Source organism: Macaca fascicularis, chromosome 7 (genome assembly GCF_037993035.2).
Source record: "Macaca fascicularis isolate 582-1 chromosome 7, T2T-MFA8v1.1".
Classification (NCBI taxonomy): Eukaryota; Metazoa; Chordata; class Mammalia; order Primates; family Cercopithecidae; genus Macaca; species Macaca fascicularis.
The window spans coordinates 121,230,299-121,251,931 of record NC_088381.1 but is presented as its reverse complement, the minus strand read 5'-3'; the positions used below and the strand labels follow the sequence as shown (position 1 = coordinate 121,251,931).

Sequence of the window (21,633 nt, the reverse complement as noted above, 5' to 3'; positions counted from 1 at the left end):
CCAGGAATTTATCCATTTCTTCTAGATTTTCTAGTTCATTTACATAGAAGTGTTTATAGTATTCTCTGATGGTAGTTTGCATTTCTGTGGTATCAGTGGTGATACTCCCTTAATCATTTTTTCTTGCATGTATTTGATTATTCTCTCGTTTATTCTTTATTAGTCTTGCTAGCAGTCTATCGATTTTGTTGATCTTTTAAAAAAACTAACTCCTGAATTTATTGATTTTTTGAAAAGCTTGTGTCTCTCTCTCTTTGACTTCTGCTCTGATCTTAGTTATTTCTTGCCTTCTGCTAGCTTTTGAATTTATTTGCTCTTGCTTCTCTAGTTCTTTTGTGATGTTAGGGTGTCCATTTTAGATCTTTCCTGCTTTCTCTTGTGGGCAGTTAGTGCTATACATTTCCCTCTACACAGTGCTTTAAATGTGTCCCAGAGATTCTAGTACATTGTATCTTTGTTCTCATTGGTTTCAAAGAGCATCTTTATTTCTGCCTTCATTTCGTTATTTACCCAGTAGTCATTCAGGAGCAAGTTGTTCAGTTTCCATGTAGTTGTGCGGTTTTGAGTGAGTTTCTTAGTCCTGAATTCTAATTTGATTGCACTGTGGTCTGAGAGACAGTTTGTTGTGATTTGTGTTCTTTTACATTTGCTGAGGAGTGCTTTACTTGCAATTATGTGGTCAATTTTAGAATAAGTGTGATGTGCTGAGAAGAATGTATATTCTATTGATTTGGGGTGGAGAGTTCTGTAGATGTCTATTAGGTCTGCTTGTTGCAGAGCTGAGTTCAGGTCCTGGATATCCTTGTTAACCTTCTGTCTTGTTGATCTGTCTAATATTGACAGTGGGGTGTTAACGTCTCCCATTATTATTGTGTGGGAGTCTAAGTCTCTTTGTAGGTCTCCAAGGACTTGCTTTATGAATCTGGATGCTTCTGTATTGGGTGCATATATAGGATAGTCAGCTCTTCTTGTTTAATTGATCCCTTTACCATTACGTAATGTCCTTTGTGTCTTTTTATCTTTGTTGGTTGAAAGTCTGTTTTATCAGAGACTGGGATTGCAACTCCTGCATAGCTGAAACTGCAGGAATGCACCAACATGCCTGGTTTAGATATTTTTTAAAATAAATAGTTTTCATTCTGAGAGTGAGAAATTGGTATGGTTTTTATTTGTGTTTTAATTATTAGTGAGATTGAACATTTATTATATATCTATTGATTACTGGGTTTTTTTTCCTTTGCAACTTGACTTTGCCCAATTTTCTATACGGGCATTGTTATTGTATGTATAAGAACTTTCCTTCACCATAAGATATACACAGGAATTCTGATAGGTACTAGAATAATGGCAATGCTTAAATGTAAATTCGTGCATCCCTTCTCACAAAAATCACAAGATCAAAAAGAATAAACCATACATGACCCAGAAGACAGAATACTCCAAACTTAAAAATACTATATTCCAACAGAGCTATTATTAGATTTCCTGCTGCCACTACAAGACAATTGATGTAAGGAATAGTGGGAGGGCAGTCCTAAGATTACTCCATGGAAAAGAGAAAAGACAAGTGGAGATCATAGGTAAGTCACAGGCAAAATCACTCCCCAAAAGAGAAGGTCCGGTGCTGTATTAGTCTGTGCTCACACTACTATGAAGAAATAACCAAGACTGGGTAATTTAGAAAGAAAACAGGTTTAATTTACTCACATTTTCACATGGCTGGGGAGGCCTCAGGAAACTTACAATCATTGCAGAAGAGGAAGCAAACACATACTTCTTCACATAGCGGCAGGAGAGAGAAGTGTAGAGCAAGGGGAGGAAAATCCCCTGATAAAACCATCAGATCTCATGAGAACTCACTCACTATCACAAGAACAGCATGGGAGAACTGCCACCATGATCTAATCACCTCCCATGAGGTCCCTCCAACACATGGGGATTACAATTCAGATTACAAGTCAAGATGAGATTTGGGTGTGGACACAGAGCCAGACCATATCATTCTGCCCTTAATCCCTTCCAAATCTTGTCTTTCTCACATTTCAAAACACAATTATGCCTTCTCAACAGTTCCCCAAAGTCTTAACTCATTTCAGCATTAACCCAAAAGTCCAAGTCCATAGCCTCATCTGAGAAAAGGCAAGTCCCTTCCCACCTATGATCCTGTAAAATCAAAAGCAGGTTAGTTATTTCCTATTAATAGATACAATGGGGGTACAGGCATTGGGTAACTACACCCATTCCAAATGGGAGAAATTGGCCAAAACAAAGGGGCTACCAGCCCCATGCAAGTCTAAAATCCAACGAGGTAGTAATTAAGTCTTAAAGCTCTGAAATAATTTCCTTTGACTCCATGTCTCACATCCAGGTCGTGCTGATGCAAGAGGTAGGCTCCCATAGCCTTCAGCAGCTCCAGTCCCGTAGCTTTGCAGGGTACAGTTCCCCTTCCAGCTGCTTCCATGGGTTGCTATTGAGTGTCTGCAACTTTTCCAGGTGTGTGGTGCAAGCTGTTGGTGAATCTACCATTCTGGAGTCTGGAGGATAGTGGCCTCTTCTGACAGCTCCACTAGGCAATGGCCCAGTGTGGACTCTGTGGGGGCTCTAATCCCATATTTCCCTTCTGCATTGCCCTAGCAGAGGTTGTCTATGAGGGTGCTGCCCCTGCAGCAGACTTGTACTTGGACATCCAGGCATTTCCATACATCATGTGAAATCCAGGTGGAGGTTCCCAAACCTCAATTCTTATCTTCTAAACACCTGCAGGACCAATACCATGTGGAAGCTGCCAAGGCTTGGGGCTTGCACCCTCTGAAGCCACAGCCTAATCTGTAGCTTGGCTGCTTTTAGCCACAGCTGGAGTAGCTGGGAGGCAGGGCACCAAGTTCCAAGGCTGCACTCAGCAGGGGGACACTGGACCTGGCCCATGAAACCATTTTTCCCTCCTAGGCCTCCAGGCCTGTGATGGGAGGGGCTGTCATGACATGCCCTGGAGACATTTTCCTCATTGCCTTGGTAATTAACATTTGGCTTCTTGTTACTTATGCAAATGTCTGCAGCTGGCTTGAATTTCTCCCCAGAAAATGGGTTTTTCTCTTCTATCACATCATCGGGCTGCAAATTTTCCAAGCTTATACGCTCTGCTTCCTCTTGAACACTGTGTTGCTTAGAAATTTTTTCCACCAGATATCCTAAATTGTCTCTCTCAAGCTCAAAGTTCTACACATCTCTAAGCCAGGGGCAAAATGCTGCCAGTCTCTTTGCTAAAGCATAGCCAGAATCACCTTTATTCCAGTTCCCAACAAGTTTCTCATCTCCATCTGAGACCACCTCAGCCTGGACTTCATTGTCCGTATCACTATCAGCATTTTAGTCAAAGCCATTCAACACATCTGTAGGAAGTTCCAAACTTTCTACATCTTCCTGTCATCTGAGCTATCCAAGTCTCTAGGAAGTTCCAAACTTTCCCACATTTTCCTGTCTTCTTCTGAGTCCTCCAAAGTGTTCCACAGTCTCTGCCTGTTACCCAGTTCCAAAGTTGCTTCCACATTTTTGGGTGTCTTTATAGCAGCACCCCACTCTCTACAGTACTAATTTACTGTGTTAGTCCATTCTCATGCTGCTATGAAGAAATACCCCAAACTGGGTAATTTATAAAGGAAAGAGGTTAATTGACTCAGTTCTGCATGGCTAGGGAAGCCTCAGGAAACTTACAATCATGGCAGAGGGGAAACAAACACATCCTTCTTCACATGGTGGCAGAAGAGAGAAGTTCAGAGCAAAATCAGGGAAACCCCCTTATAAAACCGTCAGATCTCCTGAGAACTCACTCACCATCATGAGAAGAGCATGGGGGATCCACCCTTATGATCTAATCCCCTCTCCCAACATGTGGGGATATCAATTCAGATTACAATTCAAGATGAGGTTTGGGTGGGGATACAGAACCAAACCCTATCAAATACTAAGAACTAAAATGATAAAGACAAGTCTGAAACTTTGTAGATCACAGCGCTAGTTACAGGGGATTTAGTAAAACTGGACATGGCAGTCTTGAAGACAAAAAAACTTCTGGAAGATTAAAAAGATAAATCAAGAGAGGGAAGTATCATTCTGAGATGTGGAGGTGAAAGAAAAGACGTAAGAGGGGAAAAGTAGTGATTCTGCACAAATAAAAGAGAATCAGAAGATATGCCAACAGCTCCAGTTCCCAACCACCACAAAGATGCCATTCATTAAAAAACTGCATTTTACTATACTGTCAGAAGAGAATGATTTTAAACCAGGAACCTTTATAAAATACCTAAAATTAGTAGAAATCAGAACACCTCTATTCAAAGCCACTAAAATTTTTTTAAAATGCAAATAAACATATTTCACCTGATAAATATTCCCAAAAAACTCCAAATCTGAAGAAAATTGTAACACAACACTCCAAATAAAACTAAATACCCTCAAACATTTATTTGGAGTATTAAAAAACACATAACATTAGAAATTCAAAAACTGTGAATGGAAATTGTACAAAAAGAGGAAGAAAGAGACAAGATTTAATTTAATGCAAGAAAAAAGTTGAAAATAAAAAAAACTCATCAGAAATGAAGAATAAATTACAAGCTGCCCAAAGGAAAGTATTTTCAAATGCAGAAAGGCAGGAAAACAGATCATAAAAATCAGATAATAAAGAAGTAAAAATGGGTCAGAGAGAAAATGGTTGAAATAGAAGACTGGCAAGGAAGAGCCAGGAAAACTGGAGTCCCTGAAGAAGAAAAACAACACTTTATGAAAAGAAGAGAAAATATAAGCAGACATAAAAAAGCCCATTGTGGACCTGGGAAAATTGATTTAGAATGGTTAACTCTGAGAATGCCTGTCTTTATTTTAAAGGAAAGTAAACACAATTAACATGACTCAACAACTACAAGAAAAATGATTGAACACATGTATCAGGAGATAAGAGTGTTCACAGCAACATAGTCTCAACTGGTAGAATGTTCAGCAATAGAAGAGATAAATATATTGTTGCATATTCAGACAATGGACTACTATACAGTAGTGAAAAATGAATAAGCCATAGCTACCCGCATCAACATAAATACATCTCAAATCAATGTCAAGCAGAATAAGCAAGTCTCAGAGGAATATATTCAATATTATCTTGCATATTTAAAAGTCATAAATAGGTAAAATTAAATGATATACTGCTTAGGGATGATAAATAGGCAATAAAACTCTGAAGAGAAGCAAGAGAATGACTAACACAAAGTTGAGAACCATGATTACCTCTTGGTGGAGAGAGTGGAAGATGTTTTTGGTGAGGGGCACAAAATATGTGTCTCATTACTAGTAATATTTTATGTCTTAAGCTAGGTGTTGGATATAACACTGTTTAAATTATACATACACTTTAAACAGTTGTATTTATGATACATTTCACCATTAAAATTCCACAGGAAAGCATTGTAGTGGAAACTGCATTTTGTGCTACCTTCTTCTGGGATGCTAGGCAAATAAAATTTGAACATTTAAACTAGTATCTCTTGGAAATCAAAAACAAAGCAGGTAGGCTCCATGCCTCAGATTTCTGAAGGTGGGTAAGTGATTTTGCTTGTGCTATCTGCTTTGGTTGTTTAAATGACTGATCTTCTCTATCTGCCCACGAGAAATTCATTTATGAAGCCGGAAGGCCCGAGCTACATTTAACTAATAAGGTGCCTGTGTGTCTCATCTTCTCTTTCCTTGACTTTTTGTTGCAATTTCACAGCTCCTGGGAAGACAGCTTTCCACTGGCACCTGTGTGTACCAGCATAAGTATCTAATACATTTTAGTGGAGGATTAATTTATATCATACTCTAAACCAGCTGGGCCAACTGTCTGATTTACAGATCTGTGAGCAGGCTCCTAAATAACTCCACCAAGCAGAAGAGTGTGAGTGTATGAGTGTGTGAGTGTGTGAGAGAATGTGTGTGTTACCTATCAATAGACAATAGGCAAGTCATAGACAGTGATGAAACGAAGATAAATATGTAAGCAAATGAGAAAGAATATTTTGACAGGATTTTTAACGTGCATGCTCATATGAACTCTAAGTATAAACAATCTAACCCCAATTCTTTCACCTCAGCTATTCTTAACATTTTCTTAACTCATGTAAATTCTATCTTTATGTTTTAAATGTATATTTCTTCCGACTGGTTCTTTTAATAGCAGTCACCTCCTTATATAATTATGTATCTGTACCATAAAATTCCTGTAGTCAGAGACTATGTTGTTGTATCTATAACGGCTTTCCCTTGCAACACACAGTACAGGCTTCCTCTCCCCTAGAGTAAATTGGGTCTCATCTCCCAGCCTGTCAAAACACAGGACCTCTCTGAGTTCTAACTCTTCTGTAGGAAGTAGGTATCTGCTGGTTATACCTATTGCACTCCCTTCCCGCTTTGCCACCAGAATCTATTTTTGTTATGGGGAACTGATTTCTCCTGGTTCCGGTGAGGCTGGCCCATCCTTATTGACCACAGGACCAGGCACGTGATCCAGCCCTAGCCAATCAGACTCTTCCATGACCTGGCCACAGTGATGGGCTCAGCCATGGGAAATAATCATTGCAAACAAAGCTGATCATATTCCTCCCTGAGATTGATCTGCAAAACCTATCAAAAAAGACTTTCTCACCCTAGACTTTCTACACAGATACAATGTGAGTCTGCCTTTGAGTAGCCCTCTTGTTCATCACCTGACGATCAAGTTACCAAGAGATATAAAGCAAGATTGGCCGTAACAGTGTGATAGGAGCCCTTAGATCCAGCAAGCCTGAGGCAGGCCTCTACCCCATGCCTATTCCACCATAGGAGTAAAAAAAATTTTTTTATTCCTAAAGGATCTAAATTTTATTTGTTTCTACATATAAAACTACTATAGCACAGTGATGCTAAAGGCCACTGGATGCAGCGTGACATAGTGGAAGGTTTGTGGAATGCAAGATACTGACTTCACAGGGAAAAGAACAATGATATTTTGTTGCAGAGAAAATGAAATCTGCAGCAATCTGGGTGCCCAGACACTGATGTGGGTGTGCAGCAGACCTATATTGAATGAGGCAAGGATAGCCAGATTTAAAAATCGTACTTCTCAGTCTCTTCCATTTAAGAATTCTTTCAATATTTGCACACATAATATCTTCACTGCCAAATCAATAAAATATCATTTTGATATGGACCTGTGTTGAGAATTTTCTGTTTCTCATGCAGCGTTCTTTGAACTGGTCAGTGGCTCCACCCTGGAAAGGAGAAACCCAAATAGAGAATATGGGCCCTTCTGCTCTCCTCCATGTTTTCTGAAGAGAACAGAAAACAGCTTCACCTAAGGAATGAAAACTTAAAATGCCTCAGAAACAAGAGCTCACTGAGATGCAAAGAGAGAGGATGGAAAGATATTAAGTTTGGCCATGACTTTCAATTAATGTAATCCAGATGTCAGTCTACAATCTAGATACAATTATCTTGAAACCGCTATTCCACCATTTGAAGAAACGTCCAGATTTCCGTGTATTCCTGAGTTTCTTATGTTCTCACAGTCACCTGAAGAACTCCTTCTGGTTTTGGATCATCTTCTCATCTTCCAATCCAGAAAGGGAAATCAGCTACCTTTCATTATTTCCATACCAAACAAGCAAAAGCAGAAATGGTGACAAAAAGCTTTGTGTGGGTGTGTTTCAATCCATAAACATAAAATGTACATCATTGTTCTTCAAAGTCCTGCATCACTCCACAGAGCTGCTTACCTTTCCCCCACCTCTCACCCCATCTCCTCAACCCACAGCCCTATTCAGTTCAAGAGCAGAGCCAGCCATCTATCTCTCTGCTTGCCCTTTCTACAGTTAACCCACACTTCTCAGTGTTTACCCCTGAGAGTTTAGCAAATGTTCTCCTACACAAAGCAACCAAGAATAATTTTGGCTTTGGGTGTTAGGATAATAAGGTTATCACGATGATACATTAATAACCAAACAGAATGGAAGTATACCCAGAGGAGTGCATTTTCTCTGTGTCCCTGAGTTTGCTGGAGAGGCTAAGGGTTCATAGGATAAGCTAGACCCTCTGCTCTGAAGGCTCAAATCTACAGGGTGTGCACCAAAGAGGGTCCAGAAAAAGGAGTCCCCAGGCAATGGTCCCTAGGGATAGTGCTAGACACCCCTGACACTCAAAGACAGAAAGAGACCCTGCTCTTTGCTGGGGGCTAAGAGCGATATTTAAGTTTCCAAGACTGAAACGGTCTTCCTATGCAATTTGCAGGTCTAGGCATGTTGATCCTGTTTTCTACTCATTGAATCTTTTCCTAAAACACCATTTGGAGCTGATGATGGCAGGGAAGGAGGAGGGATAGCTTAAGTTTAACCTGTGCTTAGATATGCTTTTAAAAAGATGTTATTGGACATGCTTTTTAAACACATTAGCTACAGCAGATCTTATCTTGCCCATATGCCAATGATGGGAAAAGAAAAAAATATCGTATATGCCAATGAAAGCTATCTCAGCCCCTTCTTGGTCTCATTCTGTCTTACATAGGTTAAATATTCAGTCAATTCAAAGTTAGAAATCTGGAGCAAGGCTGATTATTTCTTCTTGGGATATCTTTCTTTATTCTTTCTCAAGATGTGTCTGTGAAGGAGAAGTTGCATGGCTATGTAGAGAACTGGAAGGAAGGACTTCAAGGGCTGAAATGGAGTGGCTCATCTTGGGACTGGAGGTACAGTTGGCCTTTAATGGTTCTTGAGACATAACCATGATGCCCTTTACTGAAGCCCTTGGTCCCTATCTCAGACTCCAAGTGGAAATCTCTGCTATTTACAATCTCCTAATCCTGGCTCTTCGGTTCTCAAGACTTTTGTGTCTCACCAAGACAGGAAAGAACATGGAGGTCCCTTTCATGTCATTTCCATACTGTAAGACACAGAAAACTAAGGGGCCCTGTCTCATCAAGTTTCTTCATAAAACCCCCAAGCAGCCATTTTTCTAGCTGCAGATGGCTGTACTGAGTTGAAAGTCTCAGCAAGACCATCTCACTGAATTCCAAAAAGGAAGTAAGAAACAAAATTCTTCTGTGTCAACCCTATTCCTCAGTTTATCTGGAGTTTTTGCCTCTTTTTGCCACACTTCCCTTCCCACGCCCAACCTTGGCTGAGGCACAGAGGAACGTAGTGGCGGGTCCAAGACAATTCGCTCCTGGAAACTGATAATCCATTCATTTGACATCTTTTGTTGAAATCTACCATGTACCAGGTACGCTTCTAGGCTCTGAAGATACAATAGCAAACAAAATGCTTTCCAGTCCCCTGGAGTTTACATTCTCTTCATGGTGGAGAGTGAAGAGCCGATATATACAAAATACAGGCCATGGTCAGTTTAACACAAGTACCAAGAAGAAAAAATGAAGCAGAAAGGTGTATAGAATGTGATAAAGGTAGATTTCAGCCAGTGGATCACGTATAATTAAACTGGAGATGACTCAGCTATTCTCCAGCTAATATTTATACTATAAAGATGACTATAGATGCCTGAGAGAGAGAGAGAGAGAGTGATGTTGTGGGGGAGGGTGGGAATGATGAGGGGGTGAGGGATCCAAACACTGGAGACCTAAGAAACTTGCCCTTCTAGAGAAGAAAAATGTTGAAGGGGTGGCTCCCAGATTTTGCAGCACATACAGTTAGTACACATCTCATGGAAAGAAAAGGGGAGAGGGGAGAGAAGAATGCCTCTGAAGTTACCAACCCAATCGGTCATCTGTTTATAGAAGGCAAAGAAGGAGCACAGCTGTTGGAGACAGCGACTGCAGTTCTCCTGGGCCAGCTGTGGAGCCGTTCGACAGGCAGCGTTCTGGGTGTGTGGGACCAGCATCTTCAAGCAACCCACCCGCCAGCAGACATGCCTTGAGAAAACAAATTCCTCCCAATCCTGATTCAAACCAGTGCCAGGCTGGTCACCAGCTGGAGGGCTTAATCACTGGGGGCAGGCATTGCTAGAGAACCAGGAAACGTTTAAAAACCGGAAGTGATCTCAGAAACGATCCAGCCCAAATACCTCATTTCAAATATATCTCTCTGGGAACACATGGGAGAGATAAGGGAGGAAGGTAGTCTCGGGAAGGATTGAAAAAAAGAGGAGGTGTTAGTACTCAGACTTTCTTTAAAAACTCAAATTTATTTCAATAGCTTTTGTGGTACAAGTGGTTTTCTGTTACATGAATCAATTGTATATTGGTGAAGTCTGAGATTTTAGTGAACACGTCACCCAAGTAGTATACATTATAACCAGTATGTAGATTTTTGTCACTCACCCCCACCCACCCCTGCCTTCTGAGTCTCCAATGTCCATTATACCATTCTGCATGCCTTTGTGTACCGATAGCTTAGCTCCTATTAATAAGTGAGAATATACAGTATTTTGTTTTCCATTCCTGACTTGCTGAGAAAAATGGCCTCCAGCTCCATCCAAGTTGCTGCAAAAGACGTCAGTTCATTCTTTTTTATGGCTGAGTAGTATTCCGTGGTGTATATATACCACATTTTCTTCATTTGCTCGTCCATTGATGGGTACTTTGGTTGGTTCCATATCTTTGCAATTGTGAGTTGTGCTGCAATAAACATACACATACGGGTTTTTTAATGCAATGACTCCTTTTACTTTGGGTAGATACTCAGTAGTGGGATTGCTATATCAAGTAGTAATCTACTTTTAGTTCTTTAAGAAATCTCCATACTGTTTTCCATAGAGGTTGTACTAATTTATATTCCCACCAAGTGCTCAGTATTAAAGGATAAACAGCAGTTTGCCAGACAAACAAGGAGGAAATAGGCAGGAGGAAACATTATCACAATAAACGCACCAAAACATCATCTCCCTGGATTTGCCCTGGCCAGCCTACCAGACCCCTGAGTCCGTCAACCTATCCTGGGGATGCCAGGGGAGGGCTCATGGTTCCTGCATGCCAGTCTTTTGGCTCTGCAATGGTCATCCCTGCTATGCTGCATAAACAGGACAACACACATAAAAAGAAAATGACAACATTTATCAACCATGTTAGATGACATAAGAAGAGTGGTCATTCCATGACTCAACTCCAAGTGAGCAGTGAAAACTTCAGAGAAAAAAGAAGTTATGTGGTTTCTCCAACCTCCTTTGCTCCAACCTTGGTAAAGGGGCCCTCCATTCCCTGCCCCTATAAGCTAGCTCACCAGAACCAGGGAGGGAACAGATTACAAGTTTCTTCACCACCTCTTAGCCCTTCTTGATAGCCAGGAATGATCTTCATCAACACAGGTGCAACTTTTCAGTGACTATAAATTTCTCAGTGTGAGGCTTTTAAAGGGATGGAGGAAGCACCAAGAATAAGTAAATGCGTAAAGACATAGAGCTATAAACCAAAAAATATGAATTCCAGTAACAACCCTGGACAAACTGGGTGACCATAAGCAACTCCTCCACCCTCTCTGATGCTTGGTGTGCATATCTGTAAAATGAGGAGGTTAGCAGATAACCTCTGAGGCCCCACCAGGTCTGACATTGAGTGGTTTCATGTTCACACTACAAAAACACTAAAAGTACCAACATCTTTTTTGGTCACAAACTCCTGAACTTTGGATTTAATTGCCATTTAATTCGTATTATTTTGTGTGATGCCACACCCCTGGAATGTCACACAGTAAGCATCTGAAATGATTGGCCCTACTTATTCCTGTTTATCAACCCTTAGGACAAACAAATCCCATAGCAACAACACACACATTCAAAACAGTTTTGATCTTTTGTCAGAAAATATTCTAAGCACACAAGTATAATGCTCTTACCATGTTACCCTTAATTGAAGCACCTATCATAATTCGAACTAGCAAGATACTTTAAAATAGATACTTAGGTTCGGATTTGACTCAAAATGACTGGCTCTCATGATTTACCTTGACTACAAAGGGAGTTAACTGGTAAGATGTACGTGTTTTTGGGTCCCCTCTGTGCTTTTACACATTTTTTTTCTCTTTGATGATTTAAACCACATGTCAAGATATTTAAAGGATTATTTTATCAGGAATTCTCCAGTGTGAAATAAATACAGGGAAGAGCCCACAGGTTTATGCAAGATGTATATACACACACACATGTGTACAGACACACACACAGCCTCACAGTCGGGTGTAAATCATCCCTTGTCCTCCATCAGCCTGTCTGCCATATTGATAAACAGGAGCTACTACATTAATTTAATTCTAAATTGCTGAAACATAGTTTGGGTATAATATAAATTTGGTAGAAAAATGGAATGTGCCAAGCCTTTAACAAATGAATGTTTAATGACTATTTGTGGAAAAAAAAAATCAATAATGGGAAACAAAAACTTACAAGATTTGACAAAGTTATCCTCTAAGTTGGCAAAGCCTGAAAAATATTTAAGGGAGGCAATATCATATTATACTTCAAATAATGCCCTTGAAAAGCATTTCTGTGACAGACTCTGCCAACATACTAATGGAGCTCTTGCAACTGAATGAGTTCCGCATAGTGACTCTAAGAGCTGCAAAACATACGCACTAGGTGATGCTTCATTAACAGCTGTTACATATTTTAACTCAAGAGTCTGAGGTGGCAGTTGCTTTTTATCTTCTGCCCATTCTGATCGACAAATATGAAGGTCAAGAGTGCTGTCTCGAGAAGGGTTCTGAGGTTGCATCTGAGATCACAGTCCTAGTTTATTGTTGATGTCTGCTGTGGGGGAGGGAGGCAGGAGTGGGGGAGGGAGGCAGGAGTGGGGGAGGGAGGCAGGAGTGGGGGAGGGAGGCAGGAGTGGGGGAGGGAGGCAGGAGTGGGGGAGGGAGGCAGGAGTGGAGGAGGGAGGCAGGAGTGGAGGAGGGAGGCAGGAGTGGAGGAGGGAGGCAGGAGTGGAGGAGGGAGGCAGGAGTGGAGGAGGGAGGCAGGAGTGGAGGAGGGAGGCAGGAGTGAGCACATTTCACACATCCCACAGGTGTCCATAGCCTGAACCACTATGCATGGTGCTGTAAGCACAGTCTTCCTTACACACAGTTCCACAGCAATACCTGGGTAATTTATGGTTTGTAGTCCAAGAGTTCAAAATGGGAAGGGTAAGCGATATACTTCTCATCTACAATGTTTGTGTGTGTGTGTGGTGGGTGGGGAGAAGGGATGATATGGGAACTAGCAATACCACTACATCCAGGCCTCACCATGACACAAAATGGTACGAAATGTACACATCAGTCAGTTTACAACGTTAGGAGGTACAAATTCCTGAGTATAGTTGATGTGGGAACCTGGGCTCAAATCTGACACGTTAACATGTAGTTGGTGTATCTCTAATGTCCATAATCTCACTATAACATGTTTCATCATATTCATTAAGGAAGAAAAGAAGAATACATGTGGTCACCAGATTTGTTTTTGTTTCTAAAAGAAAGCTGCATCCTTTAATTACCCCTTACCATCTTATTGCTCCAATTATTACTGCAACTTTGAAATAATTTTTTTGACATAGGCTTTTTAATCAAGAACAAACAAGACCACACATCCTCCTGATTGATACATTAAAAACATATGTCTATTATGATAAATACCCTATTAAGAATATGTTTTAGTGAAAAACCAAAAGCTGAACAAAATGATGGAATGAGACTCTTGACTATTGATCACCTTTTCCAAGGCCGCCCCTCTTCAGAATATCAATCCCATAATGTGCTGAATAGGACCTCAATAACGTGTGTGCTTTCTGCCAGGATATCTGTTTGGTTTAGAAGGTCCAGAGTGTGATTCTGACCTCAACTTCGCCATACTCAAGAGTGAGAATAATAGAACCAATGGGAAGAGAAATTTACTTGTGACATAAAACTTGTAAACATTGTAAAAAACTTGTAAAACTTGTACATGACAAGTAGGTCTGCAGCCAGATGTCACTGACATTTTTAATTTTTCCGTATAAAATTTTCCACGCTTAACCAGCTGGTATTGAAGAGCAGTTGGATAAAAAAGAAATTCTAGATACTGACTAGAGAATTCCAATGCATGACATTAAATAATGAACATGTGAGCTATGTGCAAAAGAATAGAAAGATTGACATCTATTGGGGATAGTCCACATATAAAATATTTTTATACAAAAGCAACATAAGAGCAATTTGAGATCCAGCAGTACAGAATAATGGCATAGAAGAACATCAAATACAATGTGCAAAAAGGAAGAAAGGAAGAGGAAGAGAAACAACACACACACAAAAAATAGAACACAGAACACCACCACTACTAAAAGGGGAATCGCTAAAGACACAAGAGAAAATAAAGATCAACTGATTGGTTCACAGAATAAAATACTGCTTTTAAACATAACAAAATTGTGGGATTTTTGGCAGAGTTATAATTAAGGATTCATGATTTGTTTTGTTTTCACTTCAGATATTATTGAAGATTGAAGAAATTCCAGACTTCCAGGCTGAGAAATTGAAAATGAATGAGACCTAGATTGGTATGGAAGAATCAAATTGTAAGAGTCAGAGGAAAGAGAACCGTGTATCTCAAGGGACATGATTGGCTGCTCTGGGAATTGTGTAGTTGTACCATGTCAAAGCTTGAGGCATAAGTTGGAGGGATAAATCCCCATGAAGAGAGGATTTTTACGTTGTGAGAATGAGTAAGTGCATCAAACATAGTCCACACTCAATAAATATTAGAATAAACTGAATGAAAAGCAGTTGATTAAAAAATAAACAAAAGCAGGGAGCTAAAGGAAAGAGCCTTAGAAGATCCCCTCGGTTGTCAAACAGAAACCTAGAAGTAATTTCAAAAGTGGAAGGAGGCGAAAAAGTCAGGTACAGTGTTAAGAAAAGTCAAAGTTATGGACATTATGCTGCTACACAAATTCTTTTTCTTCCGCTTTCTCAGATGAAAATGAAGCAGTGGAAACTAAGATCTTCCTGTGAGTATGTAGAAGTAGTTACAGAAAGAAGCTGGTTGCAAAATATCAAGAGTCTTCAACTAGGATGCTTGGGTCTTTGACCCCCGCTACACAGCATTCCATTCTCACTATTCATGTGTGAAAGATGGTCCATGGCTTCTACCAGATTCTCAAAGAGCTTGTTACCTTAACAAAGGTTAGGAACCACAATTCTAGAGAAAGTAATCTTTTTGGCCACTGGGGGGCAAGTTTGAAGGAGTTGATGGAAAGTTGGCTGACGTGCGCCCATCCTTATTCATCCTCACCACTTTCCCTTCCATCTCAGCGGAAGTATTGCTGTCCTCTTGAGCCTTCTCTGCATTTTAAATCTCACCCCACCCCACCCACCCCCCCCATCTCCACTGCTTTTTCTCACTTGCCTTTGTTCCATAAATAATGTTGTTCCCAAGACTATATCCAATCCCTTTCTCTTCACACTTTATACATTCTGTCTGGCTGATCTGTATTCTATCTGGCTCCAGCCAATTTATAAATGATGGCTCCAAAGTCTGGAAACATAGGTGAATACATAAGAAATGATTTATTGATACAGTATTAAAATACCTGACAAAATATTATTATCTATGTTTCCAGAATTTATGGCCATCTGTACATATTTATGGTTTCCAAATCAAGCTCAAGCCAAGACGTCTTTCTTGAGCTGGATGTGATTTTTAGACTGTGGAGTGTCAATGGAACATCTCCACCTGGCATCCCCCAAACACTTCTTACACAATGTCCAAATCAAAGCTCACCATTTTTCCCCAACATCCTTCTGCACGCCCCATCTCAGGGATTGGTATCCCCATTCTTATTCAACTCCCAAAGCAGAAACGTGGGAATTATCCTCAGCAGTTCCCTCCTCTTCACCACTTCTCTTTCTAACTGGTCACCAATCCCGTCTATTCTAACTCAAATACTTTACAACTCTGCTCCCACCCCAGCCCATCTTTACTGATATTACTTTAGTTTAAGCACTTACCATTTCTTGCCTCCTCTTTTATTACATTAGAGCTTCTCCCCACTGGTCTTCCTCCTAATCCAATCTCACCTCTTTTTAGGCCCTCCTCCAAAGAGCCTTTCTAAAATACAAATCTGATTGTGATAATTCATCACAAGTATACCTCAGATATTGTCAGTTTGGTTCCAGACCACCACAATAAAGCGAATATTGTAATAAAGTCAGTCACATGAATTATTTTTGGTTCCCAGTACATAGAAAAGTGGTGCACACATTGTTTTAGTCATACTATTGCACACTTAATATGTGTGCACTTATTAAGCGTATGTATAATGTGTACACTTAAGTGTACATACCTTAACATGTGTGCACTTAAGTGTATGAAACAATGTATGTACCTTAACTAAAAAATACTTCATTGCTAAAAATTACTAATGATCATTTGAGCCTTCAGCAAGTTGTAATCTTTTTGCTGGTGGAGGGTCTTGCCTCAATAGTGATGTCTGCTGACTGATTAGGGTGGTGGTTGGTGAAGGTTGGGGTGGCTGTGGCAACTTCTGAAAATAAAACAACAGTGAAGTTTGCCACTTCGATTGACTCTTCCTTTTACAAAAGATTTCTTGTAGTGTCTGATGCTATTTGATATCATTTTACCCACAGTGGAACATCTTTCAAAACTGGAGTCAATCCTCTCAAACTCTGCTGCTACTTTACCAACAAAGTTTATGTAATATTCTAAATCCTTTATTGTCATTTCAATGATGTTCACAGCATCGTTACCAGGAGTAGATTTCATCTCAATAAACCACTTTATTTGCTCAACTACAAGAAGCAACTCCTCATCTTTTAAAGTTTTATCATAAGATTGCAGCAATTCAGTCACATCTTTGGGCTCAACTTCTAATTCTAGTTCTCTGGATATTTCTAACACATCTGAAGCTGCATCTGCCACTGAAGTCTTGAACCCTTCTTCAAAGACATCCAGAAGGATTGAAATCAACTTCTTCCAAACTTCTGTTGATATTTTGACCTCTTCCCATGAATCACAAATGTCCTTAATGGCATCTAGATTGGTGACTCCTTTCCAGAAGGTTTTCCATTTATTTTGCCAAGATCCACCCAGAGGAATCACTATCTATGGCAGCTATTGCCTTATTAAATGTATTTCTTAAGTAACAAGTCTTAAAAGTTAAAATTACTTCTTGCTCTATGAGCTACAGAATGGATGTTGTGTTGATAGGCATGAAAACAACATTCACCAGCTTGTATATCTGCACTAGACCTCTTGAGTAACTAGGTACATAGATAATGAGCAGTAATATTTTGAAAGAAATTTTTTTCAGTAAACAATGCTATAAACAGATATCTGACCATCTAGGCTTTGTTGTTCCATTTTTAACTCTTAAAGGCCCCAGGATTTTCAGGATAGTAAATGAGGACTGGCTTCAACTTAAAGTCAGCAGCTGCATTAGCCCCTAACATGAAAGTCAATCTGTCCTTTGAAACTTTGAACCCAGGCATTGATTTCTCCTCTCTAGCTAGGAAAGTCCTAGATGAAATTTTCATCTACATTGAAAACCTGTTGTTTAGTGTAGCCACCTTCATCGATTATCTTAGCCAGATCTTCCGTATAACATGCTGCAGCATTTGCATCAGCACTTGCTGCTTCACCTTGCACTTTGACGTTACAAAAGAACAGCTTCTTTTTTAAAAATGCATGAACCCATCTCTACTAGCTTCAAACTCCTCTTCTGTAGCTCCTTCACCTCTCTCAGCCATCACAGAATTGAAGAGAGTTAGGACCTTGCTCTGGATTAGGCTTCCATTAAAGGAATGTTGTGGCTCATTTGACCTTCTATCCAGGCCACTCAAACTTTCTCTGTATCAGCAACAAGGTTTTTTCACTTTCTTATCATTTATGTGTTCACTGGAATAGCATTTTAAATTTCCTTCAAGAGCTTTTCCTTTGCATTCACGACTTGGCTGACTGGTGCCAGAAGTCCAGCTTTCAGCCTGTATTGGCTTTTGAATGCTTTCCTCACTAAGCTTAATCATTTCTAGCTTTTGATTTAAAGTGAGAGATGTAAACATTTCTCTGCCTTTTGGCTAAGATCAAGTGTAAAGAGAGAGACACGTGACTTTTCCTTTCACTTGAACACTTAGAGGCCACTGTAGAGTTATTAATTGGCCTAATTTCAATATTGCTGTGTCTCAGGGAGTGTAAGGTCAGAGGAGAGGGAAAGAAATGGGGGATTGTCCAGTCTATGGAGCAGTCACAACATATACAATGTTTATTAAATTCGCTATCTTATGTGGATACAGTTCATGTTCCCCCAAAATAATTACAACAGTAACAAAGATTACCAATCACACATCACCATAGTAGATGTAACAATAATGAAAAAGTTTGAAATATTGCAATTATTAAAATGTGGCAGAGACAGGAATTGAGCACAGGCTGCTGGAAAAAAATCGTGATAGGCTCGCTTGGCACAGGAGTGCCACAAACCTTCAATTTGTAAAAAAAACAAAACAAAACAAAAAAAAACACACACACAATATAAAGTGTATGCCTTTACTTCAAACCCTCCTATAGCCCAGTTGCTGAACAACAGAATCCAACTCCTTAGCCTGGCATAAAAGGCCATCGTCTTCTACCTTTTCAGCTTATCTTTGGTGCTATAACCACACCCACTGACTTGACCTTCCTCTAATGTGTGTAATCCCCTGCTTGGACTTTCCCTGGAACTACTCCTTCCCTCACCACTGTTGGAAACCCTCAGAGTTTGGACTTCTTATTCTGCATTCTGAGAGCAGCTTACATCATTATCAGAATGTATTACAATTGTCTGTCCATTTAGAATCTCTTCCCCACTATATTGCAAGCTCCCAATTTATTAACATATGTTTAACGGAAGAATGGCAGGTGCGAGAGAGAAACTGGAGAGTTTGGAACTGGAAAGGAATTTGTACTTTGTATTTTCTGATAAGCAAATGGTGTTATGTAAAATACTAGTCCCTGACACAGATCAGGCATGGAAGGTTTAACTGGAGTAGAACTATAGGAACCAGTGGTGCAGGACTTAGATCCCGTCGTTGTTACTGAAGAACAAATTGGTGAATGAGAGGAAGCCTAGCCTGGCAAGCTAACCCGGGTGCCCAAAAGGATAACAGACAACTGATTTTCTTAAGAAAGAAGTCTGTGAGGGGATGAATTCTCAGCAAGATCTAACAGCATGGCCTGTCAGGTAGATAGTACACAGCAGGATCCTGAAATAAGCCATATTTTGAGATTTTGATAGAAGGTAATCAGCATCGGCCAGGCACAATGGCTCACACCTATAATCCCGACATTTTGGAAGGCAGAGGCAGGCAGATCACTTGAGGCCAAGAGTTTGAGATCAGCTGGCCAACATAGCAGTCTCTACTAAAATGACAAAAACTTATCTGGGCATGGTGGTCCATGCCTATAATCTCTCAGCTAGTTGGGAGGCTGGGACATGAGAATTGCTTGAACCCAGGAGGTGGAGGTTGCAGTGAGCTGAGATCATGACACTGCACTCCAGCCTAGGCAACAGAATGAGACTCCGTCTAAAATTTAAAAAAAAAAAAAAAAAAAAAAATGCAATTAGCGTCACAGAAGACTTTGAACAAGAAATAGTGTAGTGCCCAATCCTGGGGAGGAATTAGTAAGGCAGGCCTGGTGGGACTAAGATTCTCAACAGGTGATCAGGACTGGGAATCAGGCACAGGGAAACAAGGTGGATTTTATTTCAATATCGAGGCTAAGGGGGAGCCTGGAGTCAGGGATGCAACTGAACTGAGAGCAAAGTCAAAGTCAGAGCCCCAGCAATACTGAAGCTAAGTTATGAGCATCTTGCTAGGGCCCCTGGAAATCCCACCAAGGAGAGGATCGCTCCAGCATCTAAGGCAGAGCAGAGTTGAAGCTAAGAAGTTCTCTGAGCAGGAGGAGCAGACCTGTGGTCAGGCACTAGGGCAAGCCATGGCTATATCCATAGAACACTACATTTAGGAAACGTGAACATCCTTTTATGAGTGCAGGCCCAATTTTTTTTTACTTTTAGTAAGATACTTATCTGTTGGCTCTTTTTCTAATAACACCTTATGTATTCCAAGGAAACAGAGGTTTTCCTCCTTCACAGCAGAAATAGAGGTTTTTCCTCCTTCACAGCACAGTCAATTAAGAGAACTAAAAACAGGTTAAAAAAATATTAGGCTTGTTTACATCTTAGTTAAAAAACTGGGAAATACAATCCTGGCAAAACAGTCATTATTTCTGGATTCCTTCAAGATGCAAAAAATCAAAATCTTTCAGAGCAGAATGTGAGCATGCTGCACCCAGTCATTTTGTGCTCCAGGTTTAGGCAGTGGTGACTCAGGTCAATGTAGGAGACCAAGGAACGTCATCTGGAAGTCAGGGAGGCAAACTTAGGGGGTCCCACTTTACATGTTGAGGTTCAGGTCAGATTTTTAAAAAAAAGGAGTTTTGAGGCTAAGTTTTTAAATGACCCATTACACATTTCTTCTTTTACAGATGCACAATAAATTGAGGCACAGAAAAGTTACATAAAATTCCAAAATCATACCTCTAGTTGGTGACAGAGATTTGATGACACAAAGGGAGACCAAGTCAAAAACTATTCAGACATTCTCTAGGAGCTTTCCATCTATGAGTAGAAAAATCAGTGTTCCATGTTCCAATACCCACCTGCAGAAAATCCAGAGTGGTATATATAAGTATTAAACAAAGACATGACTGAATAGGTATATACATCCATACAGACTAACATCAATATTCAGTGAGCTGAGATCATGACACTGCACTCCAGCCTAGGCAACAGAATGAGACTTTCGCAGTTTCATATATTGAAAAAACTCAATGTGATAATTTATAATATCTAATTTATAAAATTTAGAAGTTGCTTTAGCTAAGCAGACAAGTGAGGGTACAGTCAATAAAACAAAAATCATTCTGTATCTTGAAAAACAAAAGTGTTTTGGGTACAGAAAATTGGTTTCATATCTGATTTAAAAAAAAAAAACAAAAAAACTGAGAATCTCAACAAATGGTACAACTTCCCCCAGACGAGCAATTGCAAGAAGGCATGGCCACTCTTTGGGCTGGAGGTAAGCAGGAGGAGTTGGTGTCCCTAGAGCTAGGCCAGGAAGGGTGTTTCCAGCCAGGGACCAGGCCTGTAGAGGAAGAAGCTGTCCAGTGGGGCCTGAAGTCTTGGAAAAGACTCAGTCTCAACTTTATCCTCAAGAACCACAAAAAAAGGTAAGAGAAAGTCAACTTAAATTAGGAAATGACTCTTCCCCAACTCCACCCTATCTTTCCCTTTCTGTGTTTTGATTGCAATCCGATTCATCTTCACCCCCGAGGCATCTCTCCAAAGCAAGAAAGCCATCCAACGGTGCTGATCTGAGTCAATCTCTCTTCTCCTTTAGGGTTAGGAATAGCTGCATGAGGAGTGAGCCATCACATGAAAAGTGACCCAGAGGAGTGTGGTTCCTGAGCATAATGAAAATGCCAAGGTTAAAGATGATGACTAACTGCAGTTAAATCACCTTCCAAGTTCTACTTTGCTTAATTAATCCTTTCGTCACTCTCTGGCATATAATGAAATTCTTAAAGGAACATTTTAAACCTACACAGTCAATTTCC

At 40.2% G+C, this 21,633-nt stretch overlaps 1 long non-coding RNA gene across 1 annotated transcript in view; it reads right to left on the bottom strand.

Moving 5' to 3' along the window:
- Nucleotides 1-21,633, bottom strand: part of LOC123574528 (uncharacterized) — a 209,871-nt gene that overhangs the window by 18,126 nt on the left and 170,112 nt on the right. The window contains exons 4-5 of the long non-coding RNA XR_010588486.2: nt 20,555-20,676; nt 10,459-10,630 (exon numbers count right to left, since the gene is read on the bottom strand). This is a non-coding gene — a long non-coding RNA (uncharacterized lncRNA). The remainder of the gene's footprint in view (nt 1-10,458; nt 10,631-20,554; nt 20,677-21,633) is intronic.